We start from the raw sequence: 8,950 nt of genomic DNA, 5'->3' as shown, positions 1-8,950 counted from the left end.
CCAACTCTATGATTCTATGATTCTATGATTCTAATACTGTCCTCCTCACCCTGGAGATGGCAGCCGCAGAGATAAGAAGAAAAGAGGCATTCTATTGATGGGAGAGGTCACTTCCTGGTTCACATGGAAATTCCGTTTTCAATGGAGCCCAGCCACAAAAGCGCAGAGCTATATCAAGACAGCACCGGGTGTTGAAATTTCACGCCCCTAACAATTTTGTGCCTGTGGCAACTGCCTCTGCGCCCCCATGCTACACCACTGCCTTGTGGGTAGGTTAGGCTGAGAGTAATGACCCGCTGAAGGTCACCCAGAAAACTTCATGGCTAAGTGGAGGATCTGAACTCTACAGTTCTATGATTCCATGATTCTTTGGGGGAAACCTTGACGCTTTAAAGTGGTGATACACTGCTCTGAATGTATAGTGGTCTTCCTCCATTATGTTCTGCCTCCATTTCAGAACTGGACTTTTTTTCTGGTAGTGTGCAATCTGAAGGTGACTTACAGTACTTAGCAAAGGGCCAGTTTGATTTAGTGGCTTGGATCCAGAAACCATAACCTCTAATCCCAATACAGTTGAGCGCTGACCGGGTGGCCTTAGGTCAGTCATCACTCACCTTCAGGCTGCTGTCTGGAAACATGGGATTAATAATAACCTGTCTGTGAGGCTTGCCATGGGACTATCTGAAATAAGAAAGCATTCATCTTTATTACCATTCTAAGCCTGGGAGCTGAAGAAAAAATTAAGCCAGCTCCTACACATGATATGGGAATCTGGGTTGTATTACAGTAATACCTCCGTGAACATCCGCCTTGTCTAGCGTCCATTCCGGCGAATGTCCATGACAAACCTGGAAGTACCGGAATGGGTTACTTCTGGGTTTGCTGCTCGCATATGTGCAGAAATGCTAAATCAAGCTTCGCACATGAGCAGAAGCGAAAACTGCTCTGTGTGCATGCGCAGATGCCCTGCGTCCTTTTTGGCTAGTGGCCGGGGCTCCGGAATGGATCCCAGCTGCAAAACGAGGTATGACTGTATTATTATTATTATTATTATTATTATTATTATTATTATTATTATCATTATTATTACAGATAGGTAGCCGTGTTGGTCTGCCATAGTCAAAATAAAAAAAAATCCTTCCAGTAGCACCTTTAAGACCAACTAAGTTAGTTCTTGGTATGAGCTTTCGTGTGCAAGCACACTTCTTCAGATACACTGTGTATCTGAAGAAGTGTGCTTGCACACGAAAGCTCATACCAAGAACTAACTTAGTTGGTCTTAAAGGTGCTACTGGAAGGATTTTTTTTTATTTTATCATTATTATTATTATTATTTCTTTGGGGGTTTTCTTTTTGTAATGAGAAGAGACATTTTGGAAGGGTGGCTTTTGTAATATTTTCTCCAAAATTCCAGGTCTTTTGCGACCACTTCTGGTTCGGTAGGACCACTTTGTATGGCTTGAGCAATGCCCCAACAGAGCAGGTGGCCATGTTTTTGTTTTTTTTTAAATGGTATTTATTAAGAGTTTAAAAATTACAGAAAAAAGAAAAAAATAACAATAAAAGAAAAAGAAAACAATAACAAAACATGTAAAACATATAAAAGCAATACAATAATACAACAAAAAAGAAAAACAAAGAAGAAACTAATACAAGCATCCAATATTCCATATCTTTACCTTTCCTTTACTTATTTCATTGACCTCCTCACACCTCCCTTTTTTTGTATTCTAATTCAATTCACTATTTCAGCAAGTTCTTCCCATCTTTCTCAATTTTTATTCTATAATTTATCTTAACGATCTAACCTTGAATTTTTTCATTTTAACCCATTATCAATCAGCTTTTACTTAATTCTTTGTTACATTTCTACTAAAACCAGGTAACTTCATTCCAGCATCCTTCTAAAGCAGGTGGCCATGTTTCACCCCAGGTCTCTTCAGATTCTGTGGGATTCTGATGGAGTCTACTCTTAGGCCCATTATCATTTAGGCTAGTATCACATACGCAAGAAAGCGACCTGACCACAAGAATGGTAAGAACCAGTTAAAGGGGAAATTAACATGCCTCTACTCTGTAACCAGGACAAGACAGGTTTGTACATTTAATAAAGGCCTTGTAAGTTGCCCTTACAAACTGAGCTACGGTCCTTGACAATCGATGGATGACCCTGAGGTCTAGTATTCCAACTCCAACCTCTCCGCTGTTTCTGATTGTATATATTTGCAACATATCCCTCGTCTAGAATCTGTTTTCTCGACGAAAAGCGGCTTCAGCTATTCCCTGTAGAGAAGGCTCACCAATCTCCTGAGATTCAGCTGCTCTTTTCTGTCAGTTTTCCAGCTTCATGACACAAGTTGTGTGATCTGGTGTAAACTGCTATTCATAGCTGTCAGTGTTGACTAAAAATGCAGGAGAGGTGTGCCTGCCAGCTGCCTAAACTGGGAAGCGTACCAGAGAGTTGGGCAAATTGTGCAATGCCTTGTTTTCACGATGGCAAGACTTTTAGTCTTCTGCATCCATGTAAACCGATGCTGTCACCTGTCATTTGCACAGTTACTTCATGCCGTGCTCTTAACTTGCCGTGTGAAAGAGCTGCAAAGTTGCCAAGGTGAGCTGAAGTTTTGCAGAAGGAGGTGGCTTTTTCTAGGAAAGCTCTGCCTTCACCATGTATGTGCAATGGTCAGTGCCGGATTTACATATAAGCTAAACAAGCTATAGCTTAGGACCCCACTCTCTTGGGGGCCCCAAAAAAATTTAAAGGAAAAAAACAACTGTATGTACATTTCCAAACCTATCCATTCTTAAGGAAATCAGCCCTGAGTGCTCACTGGAAGGACAAATCCTGAAGCTGAGGCTCCAATACTTTGGCCACCTCATGAGAAGAGGCGACTCCCTGGAAAAGAACCTGCTGTTGGGAAAGATTGAGGGCACAAGGAGAAGGGACAACAGAGGATGAGATGGTTGGACAGTGTTCTTGAAGCTACCAGCATGAGTTTGACCAAACTGTGGGAGGCAGTGGAAGACAGGAGTGCCTGGCGTGCTCTGGTCCATGGGGCCATGAAAAGTCGGACATGAGTAAACAACTAAACAACAACAACAAAAACATTGGCTGCAGCTCACCATAGGATTTTAGCCTTGTAGCCCAAATGAAGTGTCCATGAATAGAAGCCCATTGAATGAGCCCAGATTTTTGGCAACAAGCAATGGGAGCAAGTTCCTGCCTTCATATTATTTATTATCTATTGCATTTATATCCCACCTTTTTCTCCAAGGAACTCAATGTGGTCTGCATGCTTATCCTCCTCCTCATTTAATCCCCACAGTAGCCCTGTGAGATGGGTGAGGCTGAGAGTGAGTGACTGTTATTCATTGAGCTTCATGGCCCAGTGGAGATTCAAAATCTGGTCTTCCAGGTCCTTTTCCAGCACTCTAACCACTACACCACATGGTTTGTACCCTACTTGAGTTTCCCAATCAGTTGGAAAGAGGATGCTGTTTTGTCTAATGATCACTGGTTTATCCTTATTGCTTTACCATGTTTTGGTTTCGGTTTTATGCCATAAGCCAGCTCAGGAAAATGTTGATGAAGAAGGGAAGATATCAACTGATGAAATAAACACATACACAGACAAACAAACTCAGCAGGGCAGAGCTTATATTCTTCCACCACTGCAGAGATCATCTCTGGAAATGGCATGCATCTTTCCCCGCTCAGAGGTATAGGTGAGCTCCTCCCACCCAGTGATAAAAATAATGGGATGGGGAATTTTATTAGCTGTGGATGGAAGATGTTTCCACTTCAAGAGTTTCTCTGCTGTACAGCACTTTTTATTCCTTCTTTCATAGTTGCTGGGGAGGGGCACATTGACAAACTGGAAAGTGTCCAGAAAGGGGTTTTTAGGTTAGTGGGGAGTCTGGAAGCCACAGTGTATGTGGAAGAGTTGTAAGCATTGGGTTTGTTTTACACAGAGAAGAGATGACTAAATATCTGAAGGCTGTCATGCAGGAAGATGGAGCAAACCTGTTCTCTTTTACTCCAGAGGCTGTCCTATGTGTGAAAATGGGACTTTTTTTTAAGCTAAATATTTGGTGAAACTGCCTTAAAAATGAAGAATAATTAAATAAATGTTAGAGTTGTGGAACTGACTGCCTCAGGAGATAATGAATTCTTCTTCCCTGGAGACATTTTAAGCACATCTTGGCTGACCATTTCTCACAGATGCTGTGGTTCAACGGCCAGGGAGTTGGACTCGAAGGAATTGTCAGGAGTTCAGCCTACACTTGAGTAGGACCCTGGCAGAGACACATGCCTGACTGGCATGTTTCCTCCCTCCTGGTCAATCGTTCAGGAGCTTCAAAAGCTTTCTTCAGCCCAAACATCACAGCAACTGATGCCAACCGACACCGGCACACTTAGGGATCCGCCGAGTTTGCACAGTTGCGTAACAGACCTCAGCAACTCAGCATTTTGGCTAATCTACTTTATTTACATATAAACACACATGGAGCACTGCAACATGGCTCCCTCTCTCTCTCTACCATCAGACAGCAGAGAGAAAAGAACAAAGGACAATAGTCCCACTTCATGGAACACAGTAACACAAACATCCTGTCTCCGTCACTTCCCACTCTGTGCAGTCAAAACACATACCGTCATGTGAAAGACAAAAATCCCATGACTGCAATCATAGATTAGGAATTCTAACAGGAATTCCTATCCCAATCTTCCTCTCCAAGGAGCCCATCTCAGATAACACCCAAGATCCTCCCTCCAACTCTAAAAATATTATATTACCTCCACTGTTCATTTTGGACAAGACAATGGCTGGATTTCCCCAGACAGTGAGCACTGAAGTATTTGACCCTCTGGGTTCTGAACGTTTCCCTATGAAAGCATCAATGAAATCTGGTAAAATGTTCAGTTAGCTAAGGAGAAGATAGTTGAAATTATTAGCAAACCATACTAAGAGCATATTTCTTCCCAAATGTATTCCAAGCCGGCTTGCTCGCTTCTGCAACGTTTTGCTATTCAGTGCCATCCCTCTGATGCAGAAATTAAATAAAAGGTCTCCAAAAGGATACATTTGCATTCCTCAATACCTAACAGTTAGGAGGAACTTGAAATTGTATCATAAAGAGTAATGGCACGGCAGTAACTCCCCTTATTTCACACGTCCACATGTGAAGTTCAGAATGGCCCGTTTTCTTCCCCCAGTAACAACTTTATGGGACTCCTTTCCAATCTCTGACTATGATGAGATAGTAAAGTCCAGTTCCTACAGTAAAGACTTCCCAGCAAAGACTTCCCTCCTTGCTGGAGTGCACTTTCAAGAGCGGCAGTTGAGATGAAGATCGTAAGAATGTAAGGATCTCTTTCTCCTAGGAATTAAAGGGACAGGAGTTCCGAAAAGAAGATGACTAATTTGTTTATAGAGGGATGCGGGTGGCACTGTGGGTTAAACCACAGAGCCTAGGACTTGCCGATCAGGAGGTCAGCGGTTCGAATCCCTGTGACAGGGTGAGCTCCCGTTGCTCGGTCCCTGCTCCTGCCAACCTAGCAGTTCGAAAGCACGTCAAAGTGCAAGTAGATAAATAGGTACCGCTCTGGTGGGAAGGTAAACGGTTTTCTGTGCACTGCTCTGGTTCGGCAGAAGTGGCTTAGTCATGCTGTACATCGGCTCCCTCAGCCAGTAAAGTGAGATGAGCGCCGCAAACCCAGATTCAGCCACGACTGGACCTATTGGTCAGGGGTCCCTTTACCTTTACCTTTAATTTGTTTTTGCTATGTAACAACAGTGGCTAGGATTCTCTGCACACACAAAAATGGAAGGAAGAAGAAGTTCCCACCAATAAAAGAATGGATAAGTGTAATAATTATAGGGGTTGCTCGTGCGTAAGTTGCCGCCACTCCTGGCTAGGTTGCCTGGTTAAACCTTTTCTGTCTGGACAGCCCTTCACTTCGTGGCTGTTTCAGTCGCTAGCAGAATCCGTCAGTGGGCGTTTCTTAAACCTTTTCCAGCATAAAAGCTGTTTGACGCCAAGTCTCCTCCTACTCTCCCTGTGCGGAAGTCTTCTGCGCAGGGAGGGTGTGGGTAGCAGAGGACCCGTGCTCTCCCCGCTGGTCTCTGGCGAGGAGTCCTGGAGCCCCCTCGCCGATTCCCCCATCTGCCCCCCTTTATCCCTGGTGTTACGCTGATTTCCTTCCCCAGCTGATGAGCTGCCTCTCTCCCTGCTGGGCCCTTCTCCAGCATTGCTTGGGAGCCTTGCCTCCGCCTCTGGCTCCGATGTCAGTTCTCTGACAATAAGTAAGGTGTTGGACTATGAAGAGAGGGCAAAAGAAGAGAATCTAATGATGATTGCTTTGCAGAAGAATGGAAGCCCTTTCTGGACTACTCAAGAGAACATTAGAGGTTTTTTATAAAAAATATATATTAAATGTTCACAATTAAACAGTAAATATAAACCACAGAAAAAAGAAATAATAATAATAATAATAATAATAATAATAATAATAATAATAATAATGAAATATTACAGTTTGAAGAACTCACGAGCAGGATTTGAAATATGAGCTGCAGAAAGAATTTGAGAACATAGTACTGAGGCATTAAGAATTAGAAGACAATGTGCAGCTGGTGGGGGAGAGGATTAAAACACAATGGAAAATGGGGTGGGAAGTTGAGAAAAATCCCAAGAGCCATGTTTTAGACATTTTTTGTTGTTGTTAAAAAAAAGAGATTGCCCAAGATTTTAACTGATTTTATATCTACTGCCTTTCGCATTTTTCCTGTTGCTACGATAAGGTTACCAGATTTTTTCCAATGAATCCGGGGACACTTTTCAACTTCAATGGATCTTGTATGGGGACTGATTTGTAAATCTGGGGACTGTCCCCGGGAAACAGGGACGTTTGCTAACCTTATGCTACAATAATTGCTTTTGCTATTGATGTTTTTTGATCTGCTTTATATTTGATTCAATGGTTCTTTTTTGTAAGCTATTTTGGAAATTGCGATTAATAAAATGAAAAAAAGAAGAAGATAAATTTATAGAATCATAGAATCATAGAATCATAGAGTTGGAAGAGACCACAAGGGCCATCGAGTCCAACCCCCTGCCAAGCAGGAAACACCATCAGAGCACTCCTGACATATGGTTGTCAAGCCTCTGCTTAAAGACCTCCAAAGAAGGAGACTCCACCACGCTCCTTGGCAGCAAATTCCACTGTCAAACAGCTCTTACTGTCAGGAAGTTCTTCCTCATGTTTAGGTGGAATCTTCTTTCTTGTAGTTTGGATCCATTGCTCCGTGTCCGCTTCTCTGGAGCAGCAGAAAACAACCTTTCTCCCTCCTCTATGTGACATCCTTTTATATATTTGAACATGGCTATCATATCACCCCTTAACCTCCTCTTCTCCAGGCTAAACATGCCCAGCTCCCTTAGCCGTTCCTCATAAGGCATCGTTTCCAGGCCTTTGACCATTTTGGTTGCCCTCCTCTGGACACGTTCCAGTTTGTCAGTGTCCTTATGATGTACTGAAAATTAATTTTGAAAAATGAATAGAAATTTATCACAAAAGGGAGAAAAGAATGTAAGAAGAGCTTTGCTTGCTGGATCAGGCCAAAGACCCATCTAGCCCTACTCTACCAAGCAATAATTCAGAAAGTGGTAGACTCTCCTTTCTTTGAGGTTTTTAAGCAGAAGTTAGAATAATAGAATTGTAGAGTTGGAAGGGACTCTGAGAGTCACCCAGTCCCAACCCCCGCAGTGCAGAACTCTCAACTAATATCATCCATGACAGTTAACCATCCAACTTCTGCTTAGAAACCTCCAAGGAAGGAGTGTCTACCATCTTCCGAGGGAATCCCTTCTATTGCTGAACAGCTATTATCGCCAGAAAGGTCTTCTGAACTTTCCCTAGATCTGAAAAACACACACACCTACATCCTTGATCCATTGTGTCCATGATTAGGAGAACCATGGCATCCAATTCAGGCTCTGAAGTAATTGTTTAATGTTTGGTTTTCTGATCCCAGTTCCACAGTGAACCAGATGTAGACATCCTTTGCCCACCACCAATCAAAGTCATGAAAATGTGAAAATGACTGGAAGAGAAATACTCCTTCCACCTTTAAAGCAACCCTCTGTAGTGTCCAGTGCTGGATTTACGTATAAGCTAAACGAGCTATAGCTTAGGGCCCCATTCTCTTGGGGGCCCCCAAAAAAATTAAAGGGAAAAAAAACCTGGATGTACATTTCCAAAATATAAAAAACAAATAAAATAAAACCTACATACAGCAACATTGTTTTGTGTTGTGTAGGTTCCTATGATGTAAGCAATGGGCCCCGCCTGCTAGCCTGCTCCCTAAAATATCACGGCTTTGCTCATTTCTATATATAGGGTGCCTACATTCTGAATGGAATGTATTTCGGTTCAACACTTACTTTGATAAAATTGGCTCTGTGCCAGTCTGAGCCAAATCAGGCTGTTTTATAAAGCACCAAATCAGGCTCCATCTCCATTACTGTGCTTACTACACACCACTTTGATATAAGAGTAATTGCTGCTGCCTTGCATCCGTAGATATGCTTTTCTCTTTGGTGCTTACAGGGCATTCCTGGTTTTTTCCCATTTCATCCCACTGAGACCTCTGCAAAGTAGGTCAGCCTCATATAACCATGGCTGAGCTCTGCATCTTCCCAGTTCATGGCTGAGCAGGGATTTGAATACAGATCTCATTTCCCATGTGTGATGTTCTCTCCATATCACCACACTATGCTATGCTGCTACTCTGCATTCAGCTACGGTGGATTCTGTCTTGGTGTACCTGCACAGTGACCAGAAGGACCACAAGCCAGTGCCATCACTCTATCCTTGTTGCAGTAGGCACATCATAGGCCATCTACACCTGTCCCAGTTCATGTCCTCCCCATGACCATGGTTGCC

The sequence above is a fragment of the Podarcis pityusensis genome (assembly GCF_964106645.2).
Source record: "Podarcis pityusensis genome assembly, chromosome: 7".
Classification (NCBI taxonomy): Eukaryota; Metazoa; Chordata; class Lepidosauria; order Squamata; family Lacertidae; genus Podarcis; species Podarcis pityusensis.
Note: the sequence above shows the minus strand (reverse complement) of the source record.